This window comes from Meleagris gallopavo, chromosome 5, assembly GCF_905368555.1.
Source record: "Meleagris gallopavo chromosome 5, MGAL_WU_HG_1.1, whole genome shotgun sequence".
Classification (NCBI taxonomy): Eukaryota; Metazoa; Chordata; class Aves; order Galliformes; family Phasianidae; genus Meleagris; species Meleagris gallopavo.
In genome coordinates this window covers 10,551,842-10,574,613 of record NC_139408.1, presented here as the reverse complement: position 1 = coordinate 10,574,613, position 22,772 = coordinate 10,551,842, and the positions used below count along the sequence as shown (strand labels likewise).

The 22,772-nt window shown below is 36.0% G+C and overlaps 1 long non-coding RNA gene across 12 annotated transcripts in view; it reads left to right on the top strand.

The window, feature by feature from the left end:
- The window catches only part of LOC104910973 (uncharacterized), an 81,828-nt gene that overhangs the window by 4,030 nt on the left and 55,026 nt on the right, over positions 1-22,772 (top strand). For 9 of the 12 annotated variants that reach the window (XR_014883388.1, XR_014883394.1, XR_004159810.2 and 6 more), the window contains exon 4: positions 13,814-13,920. The exons of the other annotated variants lie outside the window; for them this stretch is intronic. This is a non-coding gene — a long non-coding RNA (uncharacterized LOC104910973). The remainder of the gene's footprint in view (positions 1-13,813; positions 13,921-22,772) is intronic. 12 annotated transcript variants of the gene reach the window in all.

Sequence of the window (22,772 nt, the reverse complement as noted above, 5' to 3'; positions counted from 1 at the left end):
GGAATGTATTTCACTGTCTCAGTTGGAAAACAAAGATCTCTTTTCCCTCCACCCCTTCTTTTCCTTAGGATAATTAAAAATAAAAAAGTGTTCAGAGCCATATAAATAAAACAAGGGCTGGGACAAAAAAAAAAAAAAAAAAGAGAAAATCTTCCTTCAAAGAGATGTCAGCAATCACAGTTTTCATTTGTCTGTGCCAAGAAATGTGCTTATGTGTAGGTCTGAATGTAGTTTATTCTTGACTATTTATGGAAGTTATGCTCTTAAAGACCTTAATATGTAATAAAAAAAAGGAAAATCCTTAATTACAATCTGTTTTAAATGATGCTTAACTTAAAAGCTATCAAACACCCCTCTAAACATTACAGTATTCTAGTGTCTTCCTTTTTTTTAGCATTTCTTACCGATACAAATATGTTAAAGTTTATGCTCTAATTACTAAGATTTTATCTTAATTTATTACAAGAAACTATGAATACTTTCTTCACGGTCAAAATATGTTACTTCAGATTTCTGAAAAAGACCTTTGGCTACACGGCTGCTTCTCAAGTTTGGAACCTAAAAGACTAATAACATATATTAAAGGATATGGAATAATTTTAAGGCTTAGTTCACTTAATAATCATTCAAGCAAAAGGAAAAGCACAAGTCCAGAATTGTACCTTTACATGTTATACAATTACTTTAGTACTATGTGAATAATTTAAAACTGCTATAACTTTCAAGATGCATATTCTGATGAGGAGAATAACTTTTTAAAGAGTTGCTTGCCTAAGTTGCACACAAGTTTTCGATCACATGGGTGCTTCTGTCAATGTTTATTCTGTCTCTTTTATTTTGTGTTGCTTCTTTCAAGTGTTTCTCCAGCTCTTTACCTCTGTTCTCATCTTTAGTTTGGGGCTAAGTCTTGTAAGACTTGGGTGGTAGGGGGATGGCCAGTGAAAGGAAGATTAAAGTACCTTGGGAGCAGTTTGCTCAACTTCAGAAGCAACTCAAAATCACATTCTTCTTCCTGAAATTGCAGAATTTCTTCTTGTGGCCCATTCTACTGGTTTACATTTGGCTTGCGTAGAGGGTACAGAGGAAATAATAGCTGAGGAGTGCTATTGTTTCCCAGGAGACATTATCTAATCCTAGCTCATGTTTTCTTGTCCTAAGCAGTGATGACTGAGCGCATGTTTTTCTTAACTGTCTTTGAGAAGATGGGATATGAAATGCAGTATATGCTTGCTTTACCTATTAGTGGTTTGAAGAATTTCCTTACAGTTCTTAAGATAATCCAGATGAGTTTTATTTTAATTTACTGCTTGTGGAAAAGTGGAATATAAGAGGAGAAAATGCTGTCCTCAAAAGGCATGTGGAAATCTTATGAGCATAAATGAACAGTTGCTGGCATCTGTATAGGTTTAATGTGTGGTACCATTCATTCCTATCACTTGTTTAGAACTTCTCAGAGTGCAACAAAAAATCATAACTTTAGGCAGAATGAGGAATGCGGAATCAGTACTTGAATCTGCAGTTGGGAAATATCGTAGACAATTCTGGCTAATAATTATCTGGCCAGCCATCAGGCATGTTCCATTCAAGACAGTGATTCTCAAATATTTTCTTGATTTTTTTTTTTTTGATTGAATATTTTTTTCTTTTCTTTTTTCTTTCCTTTTTTTTTCTTTTTTCTGTGAGCACTACAGTCTTTATGTAGAAACTAATATAAATTTCCGGTTCTGGGCCAACTGGCAGATCCAAATACAAATATTACTAATTGGCCACTCAAGTCTTTTTAGCAATTAATTCAGTTATAAACAATTCAGACCTTTCTATAACCAAAATAAGATTCATAGTTGGTTTATTTTTCACAGAATTATTTAATATTGGACAAATTCTCAGGGGAGGAGAATGAGATGATCATAGATTCATAGAAAGGCTTGGGTTAGAAAGAAACTAAAGCAAACCCAGTTCCAACCCCCCAGCCCCCTACAATGGGCATGGTTGCCCCCCACCAGCTCAGGCTGCCCAGGACCCCCTCCACCCTGGCTTTGAACCCCTTCAGGGATGTGGCACCCACTGCTTCTCTGGCACAGCCTGTGTCTGGGCCTCACCACTTTCTGAGTTTGGCAGACAGATAAAGTGTATCAAAAAGCTGTTTATACGCAAAAGATGCACTTTTTCCTCCATTTCAGGCTTTTGCATGAAAGCATTCTTGTGATTTATCCATGGTAGGCAGCTAAACTCGTGCACTCCCCTCCAGGAGGATGTGAAGGAGAACTATAAAGGTAAAAGTGAGAAAACGTACGGGTTGAGATGAAAACAGATGAATAAGTAGAGCAAAAGATGGGCATGCAAGCAGAGCAAAAGAAGGAATTCATTCACAACTTGCCATTGGTACGCAGATGTTGAGCCATTTCCAGGGAGGTGGGGCTTCATCATGTGTAATAATTACTTGGGAAGGCAGACACCAAAGCTGTGAACATCCATCTTTCCTCCTTTCCCCCAGCTTTTATTGCTGAATGTAGTGTCCTTAATGACATGGAATATCCTTTTGGTCATCTGGGGTCAGCTGTCTTGGCTGTGTCTTCTCCCAGCCACTTATGCACATCCATCCTTTTCGCTGGCAAAGCAATGTGAGAAAATACTTTGACTGTGTGTAACTACTGGTCATCAGTAAACAAAACATCAGTGTGTTACCAACATTGTTTTCATCACAGATCCAAAGCATAGCAATATTAAGAAAATTTACTCAATCCCAGTACAAACCAGCATAAATATTCTGTCAGCAACTTTGAAACTGAAAGAATGAGAGAAGGCTATCTGGGGAAAAATGTAAGTTCCTAACCCTGGCTGTTGATAGAATGATGAACCAAATATTCAGTAAAAATCAGTTGCTTTCACTTAAAGTTATGCACCTGTATGCTTGTACTTTGTTAGCAGTTTTGCAAACAAATACTCTGTGATACAATCACTGAAATGGGTGGTTGCAAGTAATTAAGTATGTTTTGGCACTGCATTACTGGATGGTGAAACAGAGCCTCCACTGGAACTCTGTCAATATGGATCCCATGGCATTCCCTATAGATGCCAAGGTGTTTCATCCTGGTATTCCAACTGGATTTAGAAGTTGATTGCATTTGCTTGTCTAAACTACCCTACAGTCAGTGTTGGCACACTGTTCTTTCTATTTACCAGTTTTAAATTGTTCTCTATTGTATTAGCTGCATTCCAGCTTATTGATATCTAAATTTTGGGGATCACTAGGCTCTGATCCATTCAGGGACTATCAGTTCCTCTTTGGTGTCTGAATGATACTTCATACCTATTTGGCTTCAGTTCCAAATTCCTCTTTAGTCTCTGTAGCATTGTGTTGCTGATCACTATTTGTTTTTACTGTTTATTATAGTTCACAGAGGCCAAGTGGAAATCACAGTCCAGCAATGCTAGGATCATAATAAGCACATATTTGTTTGCTTATAAATTTCTAACTATGGTGGTGTCATGCTAATGGCTAACTAAGCTCCACCATGCTTCTCTTTTCTTCTTTGTCCCTATAGGAATGGGGGAGAAAACATGAAAAAAAGTTTGAGTTGAGATAAGGACCAAAAGGTCACTTGCTGATTACTGTCACAGGCAAAAGACTCAACACAAGAAGATGAGCAATGTGCAATAAATTACAGTAATGACATACTAGAGCAGTAAGAACTAAAAGGAATTAAAATATCTCCCTCAGCAATCCTCTCCTAATTTTCCCTCTCTCCTCCCCCAAGCAGTGCAGGTGAATGAAGGCTTTGATCAGCTCATTGTTGTTCATCTCTGCTGCTCCTCCACGGTCACTCTCTACCCGTTCTCCACACTGGGTCATTACCACAGCATGCCACCCTTCCCAAAGTCATCCTGCATGGGCTTCCCACAGGCTGCAGCTGCAGCGCTCTTGCCCTTTCTGCACTTTGCAATGTCAGCCAGCAAAGTGTCATGGATGCACATTTCCTTCCATATCCAATAATTTGTTTCCTCTCTGCTGTGAAAAAGGGAAGTGAATGAAAGGCATAGTGTATGGAAAGATCAGGCGTGTAAAGAGAGATAGGCTTGGCAAGGCCTGCTCATTACATAAATAGACGTAAGGTGGTAGGCCAATCAGCAGTAGATTCAGGTTTTTAACATGCACAGTTTTACATAGTTCTCTTGGACACTGGATCTCACTCTTGCTTTCTACTTAGTGGGATTCTTCAGTCTGGATTGTTCAACTTAATATCATCTGTGGTTACTTCTTATTGTCTCTTGTTTATCTTAAAGTTATTTTATTAAAGAAAACTTTCAATAAAGTTTATAAGGCTGAGGACATGGTGCTGTAGGTGACTGAGAGAGAAAAGAATGTTGCAGTGTTTTATTTCATTATGTTGTGTTTCTACTTTGTGATAGCCTGGAAGACAAAAGGGTACTGCAGAAGCAGAATTGACTTCGCAGGCCTCATGCAGATATGTTGCTGTACATAGGTGTATATCTGGGTCAAAATGGTGTGAAAAAAAAAACACAGGATAACATGCTGTAAATAGGTAAATCGTTGACATTTGCCTTTCTTGTATTTAATTATTTCAAAGATCTTTACAGGATCAGCTTATCCAATTTGTGTCTGGTTCAGAGCTTTGCTGTCAAGTCTTATTTTGGTTACTGAAGTCTCTGAGACAGAATACCTATGTCTATACAGTTGAAATGATACCTTATGTTCATCTCTGCACAGATAGTTTAAAAAAAAAAATTGTTTTTGAGGGTAATAAAATTATGTCACAACTCAGGGTTGTGAATGTCCCCCTGGAACATCTGAGAGGAAAGTTTTGCTGCTATTGTGGAAATCTCAGTAGCTTGACTAGACTTTTTGCTTCTCTTTGGAAATGCTAACAGATAGAGCAGACCATGGAGTTGCTGAGGGATTTTCTTTGGGCCTGAACTGTGTTGTTTCTTTTTTTAAGATAAAAATCTTTGAGAGCTTTTCAGTGCAACAAACTTCTCTTCAGAATTGCATAAATATGTGTTTGTGTGTTTGTCCAGAAGCGGAGAAAGAGATGAGATCTCTTGTAAGTCTCTTGTTCATGGATGTTTGAAAAGCAAATGCTGGCCTAACTCTTGAACAGCAAAGGTACAAATCCCTCAGTAGCTCCCAAGTGTCCCTAATTGGTCCTTATTGGTCCTTTTACAGATAAAGAGAAGCTGTTTCCAGACACACAGTTGATTTTAATGTTAACTCTTAGGCACTCAGAGCAAGTTTAAAATGTATGTTTCTACAAGGCCAAGTGTGGCCTCCTTGGCTTATATGCAACAGAGCTTTGGCACAGTTTCACGCCTCTATTTAAACATTGTTTTATAGGCTGAACTCTAAATCCTTATTGTCTGAACTGTCAGGATGGTGAAGGTGATTAGCAAGCTGCTTAGATTGAAAAGTGGCCTATTTTAGGTACACTGATTCGCTGCCAAGAGTTTTTGTGTTGGTGTTTTTTTTGTGTTTTGTGTGTGTGTGTGTGTGTGTGTGTGTGTTTTGATTTGTTGTTCTTTTTTGTCTCTTCATTATTTTCTAAATGGACTGCAACATCTTACTCTGGTGATTAAAACTATGTCAAATTGCACATGACTGCCCAAATCTTTCAGAATTGATTATTAATAGAGTTTTGGAACAAATAAAACTGTGTTAATTAGTGCATCTGTAATCAGCGATAATCAACTCTATTCATCTATAACAAACATCTTTGCCTATCCCACTGTAATATAAAGTAGAAGTGGCAGCAGTTGTATATTAACACAATTGGCATGAGCTTTGTTTTAGCATACATTCAGTACTCTGTGATCTTTTTTTACTTGCTTCGTATGTTTAATCATATTTCATCATCTGTCTGAAAGGTTTGTTGGATACAGTCTTTTGTAACTTTTACTGCTGTGGCAGAGGATCTACTATAAATCAACAATGATTTATGGATCTGAACCATAGCTGAGATCTTCGTCTCACAAATCATCGTATCTCTATTAGTCTTATTCATGTTGCTGCATCTTTTGGTATTTCACATTCTTATCTGTATGTATTTCTGACATAAAATATTAAGATAAAGAAATGTTATGGTCTGATATCACAGAACACAGACCAAAATACTGCCTCAGTCATAGGTTCTTTGTAAGATATCCAGGTGCTACAGATGTGTGTTAAAGGAATCTCTCAGAAAGATATCAAGTGGTTCTAAGTGGTATGAAAATAACTCTTTTTTCGTGGTATACAAAATTCGGAAGTTTCAGAGCTATGACCAATACAGGGTCAGGAACCTTGTAAGATGTTATTCTCAAGGCTGTCAGCACTGATTATGGCCAGAGATCTTTCCCTGCATTCTTTATCCAACAGTAGAGATAAGTCTCAGCATTGTGTAAGATCAGGGCATATATATGGTATATCTAATCCAACTTTCTTCTAGCTCCTGTTTTTCAACTCAGAATACCTGGGCCTCATGTTTTGTGTTTAATAACTTGCAGTGTATTTTTTGAAGCTTGAAGTACTGGAGTGCCCTTGCTTGGAAAGCATTCAAATCATCTAGCATCTATTTTATGAATAACCATGCTTGTTTTTTTTCCTTCCTTCCTTCCTTCCTTCCCTCCTTCCTTCCTTCCTCCTCCTTCCTTCCCTTTCCTCCTCCTTCCTTCCTTCCCTCCTTCCTTCCTTCCCTTCCTCCTCCTTCTTCCTCCTCCTTCCTCCTTCCTTCCTCTCCTCTCCTTCCTTCCTTCCCTCCTTCCTTCCTTCCCTCCTTCCCTCCTTCCTTCCTCCTTCCTTCCTTCCTTCCTTCCTTCCTCCTTCCTTCCTTCCTTCCTTCCTTCCTTCCTTCCTTCCTTCCTTCCTTCCTTCCTTCCTCTCCTTCCTTCCTTCCCTCCCTCCTTCCTCTCCTCCTCTCCCTCTTCCTTCCTCCTTCCTCCTTCTCCTTTCTTCTTCTTTTCTTCTTCTTTCTTTCTTTTCCTTTCTTTCTTTCTTTCTTTTTCTTTTCTTTCTTTCTTTCTTTCTTTCTTTCTTTCTTCTTTCTTTCTTTCTTTCTTCTTTCTTTCTTTCTTTCTTTCTTTCTTTCTTAATAGCTTTTTTTTGGGGGAGAGTCTCTCTTGTATTAGGAAGAAGTAAACACCTGGTTCCGATCTACTTTTCCATTCATCTCCATCTTCTGTGTGACCTGCATTTAGGTAATGGAAGACTGCCATTAGGTGCCACCTAGCCTTCTCTTCAGGCTAGATAAACACTTCTCCCTCAGCCATTTCTTACAGATCATTTGCTCTAGCTCCTAATCATCTTAGAGGCCTTATTCTGGACTCAGGAGGAAAACTTTGAATCCATGTTTGATCTATTGGTTCGCCCACTTATTTTTATAGACTGCTAAAATTCTGCATACATGCTGTTGTAAACAAGTATAGAACAAGCCTTGAATCCTTCTGGATTTTCTAGAGAAACTGACTAAACTATGTCCTCAGCAGAACAGAATGCAGCATTAGCTGGTTGTGGCTTTCAGTCAGCTATCAGAGGAGTAAGTTTTGAACTGAAGTGCAACTGGAAAACATTTCTAATTAGCTCACTACCTGCCCACTGGCTTAATTTTGTTATTTTCTTTAAATTGTATTGGGGAAATGCCAAAACATCTGTACAGTTTTATTTGAAATTGAAAAGCTTTATTAGTTTTGTGTCAAGGACCTTCTGTACTCACTTTCCTGTAACACTCAAGCCACTGAGCACTAGTCACGTGAATCCTGATAGAAAGCAAATGTTAACTTTTCACGCTTGAGTACCTACTGACAGCTAACATTGAGCTTGTAAGCACATGTATTTGCACTGGAAGTGGTATCTGCTTTATGAGAAGGAACACTGAATAACGTTATAATGTAATGGTCATCAGATCTTCTTGCCAGAATATAAGAATGGAGACTATAAATAAGATCAGAATTATACCCCTTCTCAGCCATGACTATTTACTTGCAGAATTTGATGACCATGATTGTGACAGAAACTCACTGGCCAATACAGTCAGTGCTCTCTGAGTATATATAATACATATATAATATGTTTGAAGGGAAAGAAAAAGTTTCCCTAGAGCCTTTTTGCCAGACTCCCAGCACAGAAGCTGTTAACATAATCTCTGTCAACCGGAACAGGCTTTCACCAGTCTGAAAACAGAGCCCTCTTATCCCTGTGTTCTGTTCCAAATACAGCCTACTCTGAAACCATGACCTAGACCAGATCTTATTTATTCCAATCCAGTTTATGGGAACTCAGCACTCCTTGAAATAACAGAACTTTTGTATCTCTTTGATAATTCAACTTATTTTCCAAGTGATAAATGAAAAATAAATCAGTATACCCAATCTTACTGGAATTAGTCAAGTTTTTATATGGTGTAGGATGGAGAACTATTATAGAAATGTGACTGTGTATCATAATTGTGAGACGGGTGAACACCCTGTGAAGTAGTAGAAAAGGCTACCAGGCAGATTTCCTATCAGTCTTCAACACTTTGTTCTGATTTGGTGCCCCGAAGCACATAAAATCTAGATGAATTTCCAGTTTGCTTTGACTATCATTCTCTAGCTGAAGGTTCTTCAGAGGGGACAAAACTGAGTAGCTGGATGACTGATTTATTCTCTCTTTTTGCCACCCTATCTTCTTGGCAGTGGGTGCTGTGTTGGAGGTAAAGGAAGGGAGAGACCTCTTGCCTCTTTAGCCTTCTTGGACACATATGGGTTCCAATCCCCCTGTGACTTAGTTACCAGGGAATGGAAATTCAATTCGCATAGAAGCTGATCTCAACACTCCTCCCAGTGTCTTACTTCTTCCTGCTCCTTATTTCTCAATCAAGGTGCATAGTTCCATGTATCATCCCCCCAGAATTAGGGGTTTTACTAGATTACATATTAGGAATTTTGTGTTTGTTTGCTAACATGGAAAATATGGAGAACTTAGTTTTGGTTTCAATGACAGTCTATCAGCAGATGGTTTATCTGCATTACACAGCAATCAGGTACCTTGTAAGCATGCCTTGTGGTCTCTTCAGATTGCCAGAATTGTGAAAGAGAACAGCAGCACCTAGCCCAAGTCTGCCATTTTTGTTGTTTTCCTCCCAACTGAAGCCACAAAGGCATTTTGCATACATGCTCTTTTAATAAGTTTCACAGATAATTGCAGAGAATTTGCTCTAGTGTCTTTAAAACCTTAGTGACTGAAGACTTTTTCAAGTTGCAGGGGGTTACTCGACTAACACTGGGACCATGTGTAAGTGCTTTCATATATGTAAGTGTTCTGAATATGTAAGTGTTCTGCCTTTAACATAGATGTCGAATCATGGCCTTATTATCTGGCCATTTTCTAGCTACAGCTAAATTTAATTTGTTGCTTTCACATGAGGCATTAGGTTTACTGTTGTCATTTCTTGATGGAGTACAGCTCTGTCTATGGATTTAAAGCTGAAAAAAATATCATAATCTCTGCTGCTGCATGTAAAATATTGCTTCCTAAATCCAAGTGTAGCCAAGTGTGCTGTTAAGTTATTTAGAAGGTTCTTAAATTATTTCTACTTCAAAAAATACCTTTATGTGTTCCATTTTGTTAGGTTAATACAAAATTGCTTTCTTGGCTTGACATTGATATAAATGTGTTTTTTCTTTTTCTTCTTACCCCTCTTTACAGAGAGGACAGTAAATTTTGTTGCTTGATATTTAGAACAGATACTAACTTTGAATAGAATATTGTTCCCTAGCCAGATCAGTAGCTACCTAATTTTTTTCCAGTATTAGCTCAGGACTGGCAACAATACAGCAGTAAAAGAAGAAAAAGTTTGAGTAGCTTCGGAGTAGCTCCAAAACAATCACTGTTAGTTTCTTTTTTACATGACATCTCCTCTCTCTCCTTTAACTATTTGTGGACGTCAGCCTTTAATCTTATTTTGATAAGAGTGGCAGAAATAAATCCCTTCTGATAGCTTTTATTTTTTACTAGTTCTAAATAAGGATGTTCCTAGTGTGTATTAATCTTGCTTGGAGATGCTTAATCAGCTGGTCTCAAAGAGGCCAAGTGTTCTTATACTGCCTGCTATCAGGCAATATTTGGCTCTTCTGCGTTGCTAGTCAACTGTGTCAGAATGTCCACTATTTGCACTAATTCAAACCACGAATGTTCTCCATTCAGACATTTTTTCCCACAAGACTAGAGAATTACCTTCATTTTGTTTTACTGAATCCTATCTAAGAGAACAAAAGGAGCAAATGTCATTTACATATTCATTTACCACAAATGAGATGAGTACCTTGATTTCTTTGTTCTCCATTTCTTTCTTTCTGAAAAATTTAACATTTTGCACACACCATCCCCCGCCCATGCTTTTTATCCTTGTTTAAGTTGCCAGGCCAAATGAGGAAACAATTACAGGATGTTGGCTTTAAAAGTGTCTGACTTTGCCAAATAAGTTTATCTTTTTTTTTTCACTGTGGCTTAAACATGCTAAATTCAAAGCCAAGTTACTAACCTAAAACTCATGGTAACTTCAGTTTTTTTTGCATTGGGCTTACAATAAACTTCAAGAGTATTTCCACAATCCCTTTGCCAGTGATTAGTTTGGAAGATAGTATGTTTTGAATTTGCTGAGAGATCTACTGCTCTTAGCTTAGTTTTAGTACTTTTAAAAAGCAATCAATAATGCCCGTTTTGTAATAAGCAAAATTTATGAACTGACAGGCAAAATGTAATTATAGTGGGTATTCTGTACAAGAAAAAAGAGGTGATCTTAAAACCATCTCAGCATTCTGTTTGCACTCATTTTCATTCATATAAATGATTAAGTGGTTCTGTGCTGAAACATTTTTCTCTCAAGGCTTAACATGGGTCTGGAAAAGTTGTTGCCAAAGATTTTTATAATGAAGTCAATGACCATTTGCATTACCCTTCTACAGACTAAATTTTTCACAATATTATTTTTAATGTCTTAGGGCCTAGCTTTGATATCTTTTATTTTTAATCTACGGGGGCTGTACTCAAAAAAATGTGTGAATTCACACATTCACAAAATGAAGACTGCATCAAAAACTGGATAGGCTTTGCAATTAATGAAAGTGATTCCCTCTGCCTTTCCTCTGCTGAGAAATGGCTCCTTCCTGAATGAACCACTGTAAGAACATTCCAAAAACATGAGATAATGAAGAAAAGAAAAGAAAGAAAGAAAAGAAAAGAAAAGAAAAGAAAAGAAAAGAAAAGAAAAGAAAAGAAAAGAAAAGAAAAGAAAAGAAAAGAAAAGAAAAGAAAAGAAAAGAAAAGAAAAGAAAAGAAAAGAAAAAAAGAAAAAAAAAAAGAAAAGAAAAAAAGAAAAGAAGTTTCCTACTTTGAAATGATTTTGTCTTATAGGATCTGATCCAAAATTCACTGAGACTTGTGAAAAAGTATCTACTGAGTTCAGTAGGATTTGGAACAATCTCAGAAATAGAGATGTTAATTTAGTTTCCATTGAAAGCCAGGTCAAAACTATGTCTGTTATTTAGCAGTGTGTTGAAATGATATGTAGTTAAATAAATATTGTCTATTAATGATCAGAAATTACAAGGGATTTTAGTACAAACTAATTTTGAAATAGACACATTTTGACACGCATCCTACTTTTGATTATATATATTTCTTCATCAGTAGTTTTGGCTGTGCAAATTCTTATCTGATGATCTACCATTTTATGTATTAGAAACAAACAAAATCAAAACCAACATGAAATAAAACCTTGATGTCTTTGAGTCTTAATGTCTTCATGCATTTAGATAAATATGCATCTAACCAGTGTAGGTCAGATCATCAGATAGGACCTCCAACTGTGCCTAATATGTAATATTAGTGTTTAAATGATATGGAGTATTGGTATAGGAGCTACAATTCCATAATGTATCCTGCCAACTCTGCAACACAAAGCACAAAGGACGTTTCTTGCAGCGCTGATCAGTTTATCCTAAGATATAACAAATTAATTTGCCAGGTCTGAAATTGGAGTAAGTGAAAACCTGCAAGTGTGCTAGTCTTACTGGAAAAATGGATCAACTCTTCTAGAAGAGAAAAACCCTCCCTATGGTTTTCTTCAGTAATAAACTCAAATTGAGAGATCTGCGCACAATCCATAAAGCCCTGCTGATCTTTGTGGGACAGTATGTGGGTAAAGAGATCAGTTGGCACAAATCTTAGAATTCTTAGTACTGGGGCCTAAGACTTACAGTTGGGGAGGATGCAAAGAGAAGATGAAAGGAGAAATCTGAGTCTGCTCTCAGATATGCTTCTCAGTGTGGCAGAATAGCACAATGACAGTTATTGTTAGGCTAGATGCAAATTCCAGCTACAAACATTACATCAGTTTTCTTGCAGGATTAAAAAAAGAAGCCTTCCAGATACCCATATTTCATTTGTGGGAAGTAAAATAATGATGCTGTTAGCTACTGAAGTAGAAGATAATTTATATACTGTGTATGAGACCTTTTTGGTTAAATCAAACTTGGAAGATATTTGAATGGATTTGATTTGGGAGACTAGCAAATAGCATATATTTTATAAGGTTATTTCATGTTAGAGAATGTTATCAAAGTTTTAATAACTAGTTTGCAACCAAGTGGATTATCTGAAATTGCTACTAGTTACCAGATCTCACATTGTCTAGTTTTTCTGCAAAGAAAGAAAGAGAAAAAAAGGACAGAACCAAGCTCTAACCTTAGTCAAGTTTCAACAGGCTTATCATGTTAGAAGAAAAAGCTACAATCCAGAGTTAAATTTCTTGACAAAATGTTATGGCAAGCTGACCTGCATGTCAGCCTCCATTCAGTAGAGAAGCTTGCTGATTTAAGCCCTCATTTGTATGGGAATGTGGTGTTATATTATCTGTATATCCACATATTAGTGTGGGCTGCAGATGTGTTTTTCTAAGCCTGGAACAATGGTCTAGGTATTTGAGCTTTGCTCTTTTCATGGTATCTGACAGGAGGTTCTCTTATTTTCAAAATAGACTGATTGGCAACTCTGCAAACCTTATTTTCTTGTCATTACCAATAATAATAATAATAATAATAAATAAATAAAAATAAAAAATAATAAAAAAAAGACTAATATTTTGACTCCTCCTTGTCTACATTCACTGGGAATTATCCACATGTTGTTGGCTGCTTTCAATCTCTAGATGCTTCCAGGGATGTGAACCACGCCAAGCATATACATTTGGGGGTTGGAACTAGATCATCTTTAATGTCATTTCCAATTCAAGCCCTTCTATGATCCCACAGTGAAGCTGCAAGATTTTTGAAGGAGTCCCTGTCTTGTTTTCTGTGTTGGTATAGAGTTAACACAGTAGGACTCTAATGCATTAAAGTTATCCTGAGGTAGGATAATTCTTAACTGCAGCTTCTTCTCAAACAATGGAGTCTCTTTGTGTCAGTGTCAGAAGCGTGACGGTTATAAATGTAATGGACAATTAAGAATGCAAGGCAGATCCACAAATAAGTGTTTATTATACCAGAAACCGTTTTGTTTGGTGGAAAGGAGCGGGTAATCAGTATTTCCAATGAAGCCATTTTCCCCTCTGGAAATCTGAATTCTGCTCTTTGTGTCTTGCAGCCCATATTTTCTCAGCTGGAAACCTTTGTTTGGGTCTATGTTACTGAACTTTGTAACGTAACTGCAATTTGATGACACTTAACTGAGATAGAGAAAACAGTATAGCTTTCAAACCTTTTCTTAAAAGAAGAAAAAAAAAAAAAACAACATTTTTCAACATTTAAGTGATTAGAACCTGTCATTTTATCTTGCTGTTTTCAGACTGACACAATTGATAGGACAAAGAAACATACAACGAAATAAAATGAAAATTCAGAACAGATGTTAGGACACATTTTTCATGCTGAATGTGCAGAGCGGTCAACCAGGTAAGGCAAAAGCACTTTCCCATTTAGGAAATAATTAGATGGCCCATCATAGACAAAGCTGCTTTACCAATTTCCTTTCTCTCTAATTTTTCTTACATTCTTATTATACTCCAGTTACTTTCCAGTTTTCCCTGACTAGAAGCTTCATCATCATCTGGACATGAACCTAGTTCGCAGAGAAATGAATGAACTGTTAAGTGAACATCTATTTAGCTGGATATTCTGTTGATGTTATATTATGCTGTTGTGTTCAGGGTCCAGCAGCGCATCCATTTTGAAGCTCAGACTGTTTCTGAAAGCTTTTGTCACAGTTACAAAATTGAATTAAGAAAAAATAAGTGACAGAAGACACTGTTTCTATCATCCTGAAGAGTATAATTGTTTTGAAGTGATAAAAAATGTTACACTTAAATGAGTTTAGGAGATAAAAGGAATTGGAGAAAACCAAACCACCAGCAAAAAAGGTGAATGTGATTCTGGGATCTTTACTTTCATAGAGGTTTTGCTCCCAAATCTGATATAGCCTTCCTATGGAATCTTGCTGCAATGCCTTATCTTTCATGTTCATAAAATAATTTTTTCTCAGGAGAATAATTTTTTACTCATGAGAGAGTAAAACTCTAATTATTTGTGGCACTAACGATTGACCTCTCCAGGTATCAGTCATTTCCATCACGTGTTGATCTATTACAAGTTTGTATGTTAGATCAATTTGAGAGTGGTAGATAAGCCCCACTGAGGACAATGTTAATACTAAAACCTAGAAACTAAAAGTCTTTGGTTTGTAATGATTTTTTCCTGTAGCTGTTAAGTAAGACTTGCTGAGTGACTAGCTACAGCAGCATGCCATGTTTTCAAGCCAATGATTTCTACTATGCAAAAAGCAGGACTGGTCAGTGCTCTCCCCACCATGAACTCTCTTAGTTTCAATGCTTAATGTCGTCACCAGTATTCTCAACGTAAAGCTATTTGTGTGATGTATAAACAAAATAATTTGATTTTTTTTTTTAATATTAATGTAAATGTTTTGATGAAGTTGCTCCTTACATGTGGATTTTCAACATCAGGAATAAAAAATTGAAAGATCTCAACAATTGCTAATTTAGATGTTACTAATTTTGATATTTAACAAGATCAATAGTGGTGAAAGATAGGAGCTTTAGGAAGCATTGTTCACTGAAAGGAACAATCTTCCATTTTTCAAGGAATTCAGCCTTCTATTACATAAAGCTAATTATTAGTGACATCTGGATGCAAGGTCAGTCACAGCACAGCAAGTGCAATTTTGTTGTCTGAAAATGACAGAGAACTTGCTTAAGGTAAAGATAGCTAGAGAACTGGAAATTAAAGGCGATAGTTTGCCCTCATTTCTGTGTTTTCCCTCACTATAATCCTCTCATCACCACTTCATAGTGTGCACAGTGATATGAATTAATGCTAGAACATCAACCTTGAATTGGAATTTCTTGATTTTTTTTTTTAATTATTATTTTATTTTATTTTTTGCTTCTGTTTGTGTGACATCATACTCTATTTTTTCTAGGACTAATTATTTGATGTGGTAAGTGAAAGAATGGTGTCCAGCAACTGGATGTTTTGTGCTGACCAGTGTCAAAGATTCCCCATCTAAAAAGCGTCATTGTTCATTTTTGCACAGGTCAGGAAATCTTGACATAAAACTGAAGGTTTTTTTTCTGACATAAAGAGGATAATTTTGTGCTGGAATTTTCTGTACTTCAAAGTCCAGAAGAATGTAATGTATTGTGTTTGTGTATAAATGTAGTATCTACTACTTTATATAAAGTGTGCATGTATGTATACGTATAAAAGACTGATGTAAGTGTATATGTGAGTCTTTCTTCTGAATGTCAGCCATTTCAATATGCCTTTTCTGTGGATGGAAGATTTAATGGAACCATTGTGGTTGAGATGATTAACCACACTAACCAGCACAGTCTGACCATAGAAGGAAAGAGCTACTGTTTCATTCTTAAATCATGAATGTCTAGTATTGAATGTGAAGAAATATGAACAAGTTTGTGAAAATACAATTACTGATTCCTAGTATTCTCTCGCACCACATTTACATGGAATCCATCACAATTCTGCCTAATATACTGTCATTAAGGACAAATTCTATATTCTCTATTGTTATTTTGCTTTCTATTCACATTTCTTAGGCCATGTTCTTGTGTGCAGAGCCGTTGTTTCACCAAAAGTTTAAGTGGGCTCTGCAGCCTGTTTTGTCTTTACACTATGTGTATACATATGCATACAGACTGAAAAATTACTTTTCACTACTTTGAAAGTCCTTAGAGAATCTCATGCAATAGAAAAATCTGTTAAATTTGTCACCTCTGCACTACTGAAAATATACATTTCCTGCTCTGTCTTGCTGAAGACTTCCAGCCACATGATGTTGTACTCAAGACTATTCTTTGGCTGCTCAGCAAAGTTCTGACATTACCAATAGTAAAGCAGTTGAAATAAGGTTCAGCATTCCAGGTATTAGGATTTGAGTATCAGAAATCATGGTAGAAACTTAGAATTAAGCATTTTTTTAAATGATTTATTTGTATTCCTTTTGACATACTTTCTTTATTCTGTCATGATTAAAAGTCAATTACACATGCTTTCAAAGCTAGTTTTTTCCATAACCATATTCCATGGCAATATGAACTAGATGGACTATCAATTGGATGTAAGCAGTTTTTGGATATCTACGGTTAAGTTACATTATTTCCATTCAAACTTAGTGAAATTTTATATTAAATTGTGGTCTGGCAACATTGTTCTGTGAAATGAATTGTAAGCAATATTTACATGCAGTGTTTTCAATGTACAGTTTATATTCTGTGTTAGAAATTTTTAATTTCTTTTCTAATTCAGTATGGGAGAAGGCATTATTCTAAAACAGTCCAAAGCATTCCCATTGCCCTTACTATGAATTGGTACTACAGTGCAGTGCAAAAAGTTTCCGTTGAGTTCTACTTAGTTTAGTTTAGCAAAAAGGTCTGGTTTTGCTATGCACATTTCTCAATATCTCGATCTGACAAGAGTCTGTAAATGTTATGGAATAACTGTACAACAAAGACATATTCATTTTACAGTTAATGCAATGCATCATATGAAGTATACTGCAAGCATCCTGTTAGGTCCTGTAAAATCAAATAAATAAATAAATAGAAATCAAATTTCAAAAATATAACTTAGTAGTATAATTTAATTTACAGTTGGTAAGCAAGCCACCCGTTTCAAAACAATGTTTCTGCAATATTAGGGAAGATCAAATATCCCCTTAAGAGGTCTGTGCTTACCTAAAAGATATAAAGTGTGTGGACTTAGCTATGTAGTTAAGGTTTAGTTCCTGGGTATCTGTTTGTAGGCACAGGAATATTGATTTGGCAATAACCTGTACAGCAGAAGAAAACCTATTGTGGAGAAGGAGGAGCTTGGTGAGGGGGGTAAAAATGCATTACAGGCTGCAGGCAATTGCAGTACCAATTGTTGTCTACTTAAGAGCTTTCTTTAGAAGACAGTATAGGAGATGAGAGATGCATGAAAATCCGTGTTCTGTCATAGATAATTTCTTGGTATTATAGGCAGTCTAGTATTTCTATACATCACTTTTTCTGCCTCCAAGGAAACCGTAAGGTTAAATTTATAAATGTATTTTCAAATTCTCAGGGAAAAGGTGCTACATATATGCAAAGTATTATTAATAATAGGCTCACTACGTTGCATCAATTGGCACAGTTTCATCCTGGAAAATAGTTCTCATATCATTGTTAGCATGACTATTCCAAGAGAAAATGTTGAGTACAATACAACAAAATTGAGTTATTTTCAGTGTACTTCCTTTATTTTTATGGGCCACTGAAAGTAATAACTGATCCCCTTAAGATCTAAGACCTTATTTCCTTTTCAGTTTCCACGTCAGTGCTGAAAACACTGGATGCAAAAAAAAAAAAAAGTGATTGTGTGGATCATTCCTCTTTTCTTCCACATAATTTGTTAATGTATACAGCAGTAGAGAATTTTAAGAGATTCCTTTCATGCGATGTAAGAACAAATTATCTTCATTCAGCCCGATTTATACATGAGAATAACTGACTCAGAACAGTCTTGCGATCAATGCTGCTATGACTACCTTAAATACATTCATTGAATATTATCTCTACAGAAAATAGCCTTATAGGATTAATTGTTTTATGTGTTTTTTAAAAATATATATTTTAAAAAGTCAAAATTTTAAAATGATGCTGTCATTTAAATGTAGTTTGAAAGTTTAAGTGCAAATCACTCTAAGGTAACCTTTTTTTTTAAGAGCGGACTAATGCAGTATTATGTTTTATAGAGCAATAAAATTATGTACTAAAATTATGCTCATAAATGTAAGCAAATGTAAACCAAGCTATTAGTTATGTTTTCTCAGATAAAAGTGATTAGCATAGCTATCAAACTCTTCTCCCATTTGAATAACAGAATTATGTCTGAAATCTAAGGCTTGTTTGCGAAAGCCAGAGTCTTAAAAAGAAATGTAAATCCAGCTATCAATGTTGTATTTGAAAGTGAATGCGGTGGCCTGCCCATCATTCTTCTAACAACTAAGAGTAGAGGAACATGACCCAAATTGCAGCTAAACATATCAATATGGAATGTGACTCAAATGCCATTTTAGGAATCATTCTTAGCATTTTATCCTAATCTCCTTACTGCTGATCAGACTTATTTAAAAACTATTGTGGTTTGTTTAAACATAAGAATGATGAAAGAGTCATTTAGCAACAGTCACTGAGAGACAAAGTTTCATGTATAATTCATGAAGTATGTGGTCATCTACTAGCAAATTAATTTCCATCTGACAGCTATACTTGTGGTAGTGTCCTCTTAGGAAGGCAAATGGTATATAATTAAAATCTGAACAGAACAAATTAATGCTGATTACTCCATAAAGAATTTCAAAGCTTGAATATTGTTAACTGTCTTTGTAGGATCAAAACATGTATTTTGACAATGTATGTATGGATTTTCTTGACCCTTTGTCCAATTGTCATTAAAATTTCTCCTGGAGAATCCAACAGTGTAAAAAAAAACAACTTCTCACTGAGATTAAGAGGTGTATAATGCTAATATTCATTGGTCCTAAGAAGCATTTAGTATTTTAGATGCAAACCATTGCTCAGACAAGTACAGCATTCCCTTTGCATCTTTCCTGCCTCCTTCCCTTATCCTCTTAAGTTAATCAGTATCATCTGAAGAATTTAGTGACATATTTAGTCCATTCAGTTTGCCACACTGAAAGGAAGACTACATATGACCAATTCTGGTGATCATAGAAGTTTTCTTCTTGTTTATAATGAAAACTATTACAATAATTTTACCAGGGTTTTCAAGAAGTCATGAAATGAAAAACACTGCAGTAATGGCTTACACATTACCTTAACCGAACTGAATTTTTTTAATGGTTTCTCTTATGTTTTCCACTTCTGTGCAGTGTGCTATGCTGGTGACTGCAGTACAAATCTTAAGAACATGTTAGCATATGCTAAAGTCTGTCACTGCCTTCTTCTCACTTGCCTAAGCTGATGAAGTAAAACCATACCTTTCTAGGCAAGATTTTTTGCCTGTTGTTGCAACACTGGTTGGAAAGTTAGACCTCTGATTTGGGACAAGGAGATTTTCTGTGTGATATCACAATATCAGTTGTCAGTCACGTTACATTCAGTTAATGCCATCCCTCTATAATATTTTTTTGAGAGACTGAAGATGTGACTGTAAAAAATATTCATAGTGTAGCCTTTCAGTATTGCAGGTCAGTGAAGTTTACTGAGAAAGAAAATTTCTCAATTCAGAGAGAATTTGAGAAGATGACAAGGTTAAACCCAAAAAGAATTCAGACAATAAATGTGCACAGAAACATGAGTGTTGTATATAATGTTAAAACATTGCACTTCTCAGGCAAATTGATGTGTATGAGTATTTCATAAAGATTAGACTGGTAAATCAGGGACATACAAAAATATTGAGTCCCCTGTAATGTGAAGGAAGATTTGTCTAACAGTGGCATTTATTGATAGGTGAAGCAATTATTACTATCCATTCACAATCTCTGCGGTTCTCTGTAGTGGATGAACCCAGTCCCTTCTGCCACTTTCTAGAAAGCCTCTGCATCAAAAGAATTAACAACAACAACAAAAAAGTACTTGGAGCATGACTGCCATATTCTCTTTTCTTCCCCTTTAATGAGAAGGTCTACAGTCCAACAGTTGACTTTTCATTTTACCTCAATAATAAGCTTTCTGGTTCATAGCTCTGTTCTTATGTCATGCTCTTCTTATCTGAATTTACTAAATAAATGATATGTTGCTGTGGGCCATAATCACAAATTCATGATTAGAGATACCATTTAAGGTATTAGGCAGCTGTAGTTAAAGAAAAGAATCATAGAAAATTTCAGTTGGAAGTGACTTCTTGAGATAATCTAGTCCACACACTGTCTTCCTTTCCTCTCAAAGCAGGGCTGACTTTGATGTTAGATCATGGTGCTGCAGCTCACATCCAGACATCCAGTCACATTTTGAAGGAAGAGTTCTGAGGAATTTGTAAATAAAAACTACTTGCTGTTGGATTTGTTTGTGGGTTTTTTGCCTACACAAATTGTCTACAATTAGCTGATGGTGGAATATCAGATTCAATTGCTCAAGTAATTCTTCAATTCTGGAGCCTTTTAAGAGGAAAATGATTGTGTAGTGTCAGTGCTGAGACGTACTGAATGCTCTTTTGTGGTCGTTCAGTGAGAAGTTGTTTTCTGATATTGAAGAACAGGCTGGTGATAGGATAGGGAAGAACTGAGATCTGAAAATGTGGGGAAAGATATGGAATGAGCATTTAAAGTTGACCAGAAGTAGTGTAAACTAGAGTGATAGGGAATGTGCAGATACAGGGAAAATATCTAAGTTTAACAAGAGTGAAAAGTGAATGAAGACCACTTGAGGGTGAGAACATCAACAGTGAGATTAATGGTGAACAGTGGCAGCAGCTGCTGTGTCAGTAGAGTATTAAGTCTGAAGATGTTTTAAGCATAAAAATTCTATAAGGGGAGACATTCCATGTGATAAAACCAGGTTTATGCTATCTGCAATTTTGTAAGACACACTGGACATCAATTTTATCAAATAAATGTTATCAGATGGCCAAAAAGTGAGGCATAATATTATATGTGCTGAAAAATTCTGTCATCCTGCAGTGTTTAACACAAGCTGAAAGAACAGTATAAACTGCCAGTAAATATAAAATGAAATGAAAACAAACACTGCAGTGTATGACTTCCTGTGGGATTTGATATTAATCCCCACTTATGAGGAGTAGTCTGTACAACATATTTTCCCCAGGGGGCTTGTGAGTTATCCAGCTAATCCTTATTCAAGGCATATGATTTGTATCCGACAAGAACTCACGCAGAATTTTTTCAATCAGCTCCAAATATGTAGTATTGATAATAAAGTCTGTGTAGTTGGATTCTGGGGGGGGGGGGTGGAAATAAAGGACAACAGCAACACAAAGCAACCATTTTTGAAAAGAAGGTTAATATGTGCCACTACTCAGTGGTCAGTTCTATAATTTTTAGATAATACTACAGTTTTAAACATCTGATTATTTTTTTAGGGCCAGCTTGAATTCAATTGCTCCTCTGTGCTTTCATTAATTTCTTATCCTGTTATTATATCTGCTTTTATTGAATGAAAATCACAGATTAATTGTCTTAATTGTTTTTTTTTTTAATGATTTTGAGTCTCAGTGATAGATTTTTCTATCTGTAATGGTTTTGAATTCTTTTGTGCTTTTCATCTGAGCATAGCTTTTTCAGATTCTTCTACCTGATATATTCTCACTTCACATCCTGGTAACAGCATTTGTGGCTGCATGCTGTGAAAGACAAAAGAAGAAGGCCTCTCTTTTTGTTTTGATCAGAGGTAGAAGGTTGTTTACAGGGTGCCACAGTATAAGATCCTTCAAGACACTCTGGATTAGCACTTTTACAATCTCTTTAAAGTCCAGGCATTCTTTTAGTTTAAGAGTAGATACTTCTAACGATATGTTCCTTTCTCCTGTAAATAGAAAGAATGAGAACCAAAACTAGCTTAATTCTGTTAGTATTAGTGCTGGAACTGTTGGATGGACCATTAAGAAATCATTTCTGTTGCCAGTGAGCAAAACCGTGGAGAAGTCCACTGTTGTAATGGCTGACTGCTGAAAAGACAATCAGGAATGCTTGGCTGAAGTATTATTAGCTGAGGTTCAGTTCTTTCACATAGTTCTGTGTCTGTGAGGTGGGAGAATGGTCTGTGTTAGCAATTAGATCACTTCTTAAACTAAGCTTGGGTGTACTACTAGTAGGCATTGTACTTTTTTTAGTGTGTGCAAAAATACCTCATTCACTTCTCATGTTTGGAGGCTGAGATATAAAAATGCCTGCTGTGACTAGTTGTTAGTCCTGATAGTAACGTGTGTGGTACGCAGGCAGCAAATATTCGAAAGACTAAATCTTGGCTTGAGATTACTTGGATGCTAAGTATAGAAATTACATTGTTCAGACTTATATTTTAAGAGTTTAAATTTGGTAAGTTGCTGCTTGTTTAAATAGGCATAAGAAGGTGGAAAGGATGTAGGGATATTTTAAGTTTTTCCAAAATGATCTTTCTTGAAGCATGTTTTCCTATGCAGCTGACTTCTCTTTAGTTCCTGTGAGATGAGAACATTTGCAGTACAATCTTTCCTTGCTGATGAAACATAGGCTGAGTTTGTCCACTTGTTTGAAATAAACTTATATGTATATATATTTACTGAAT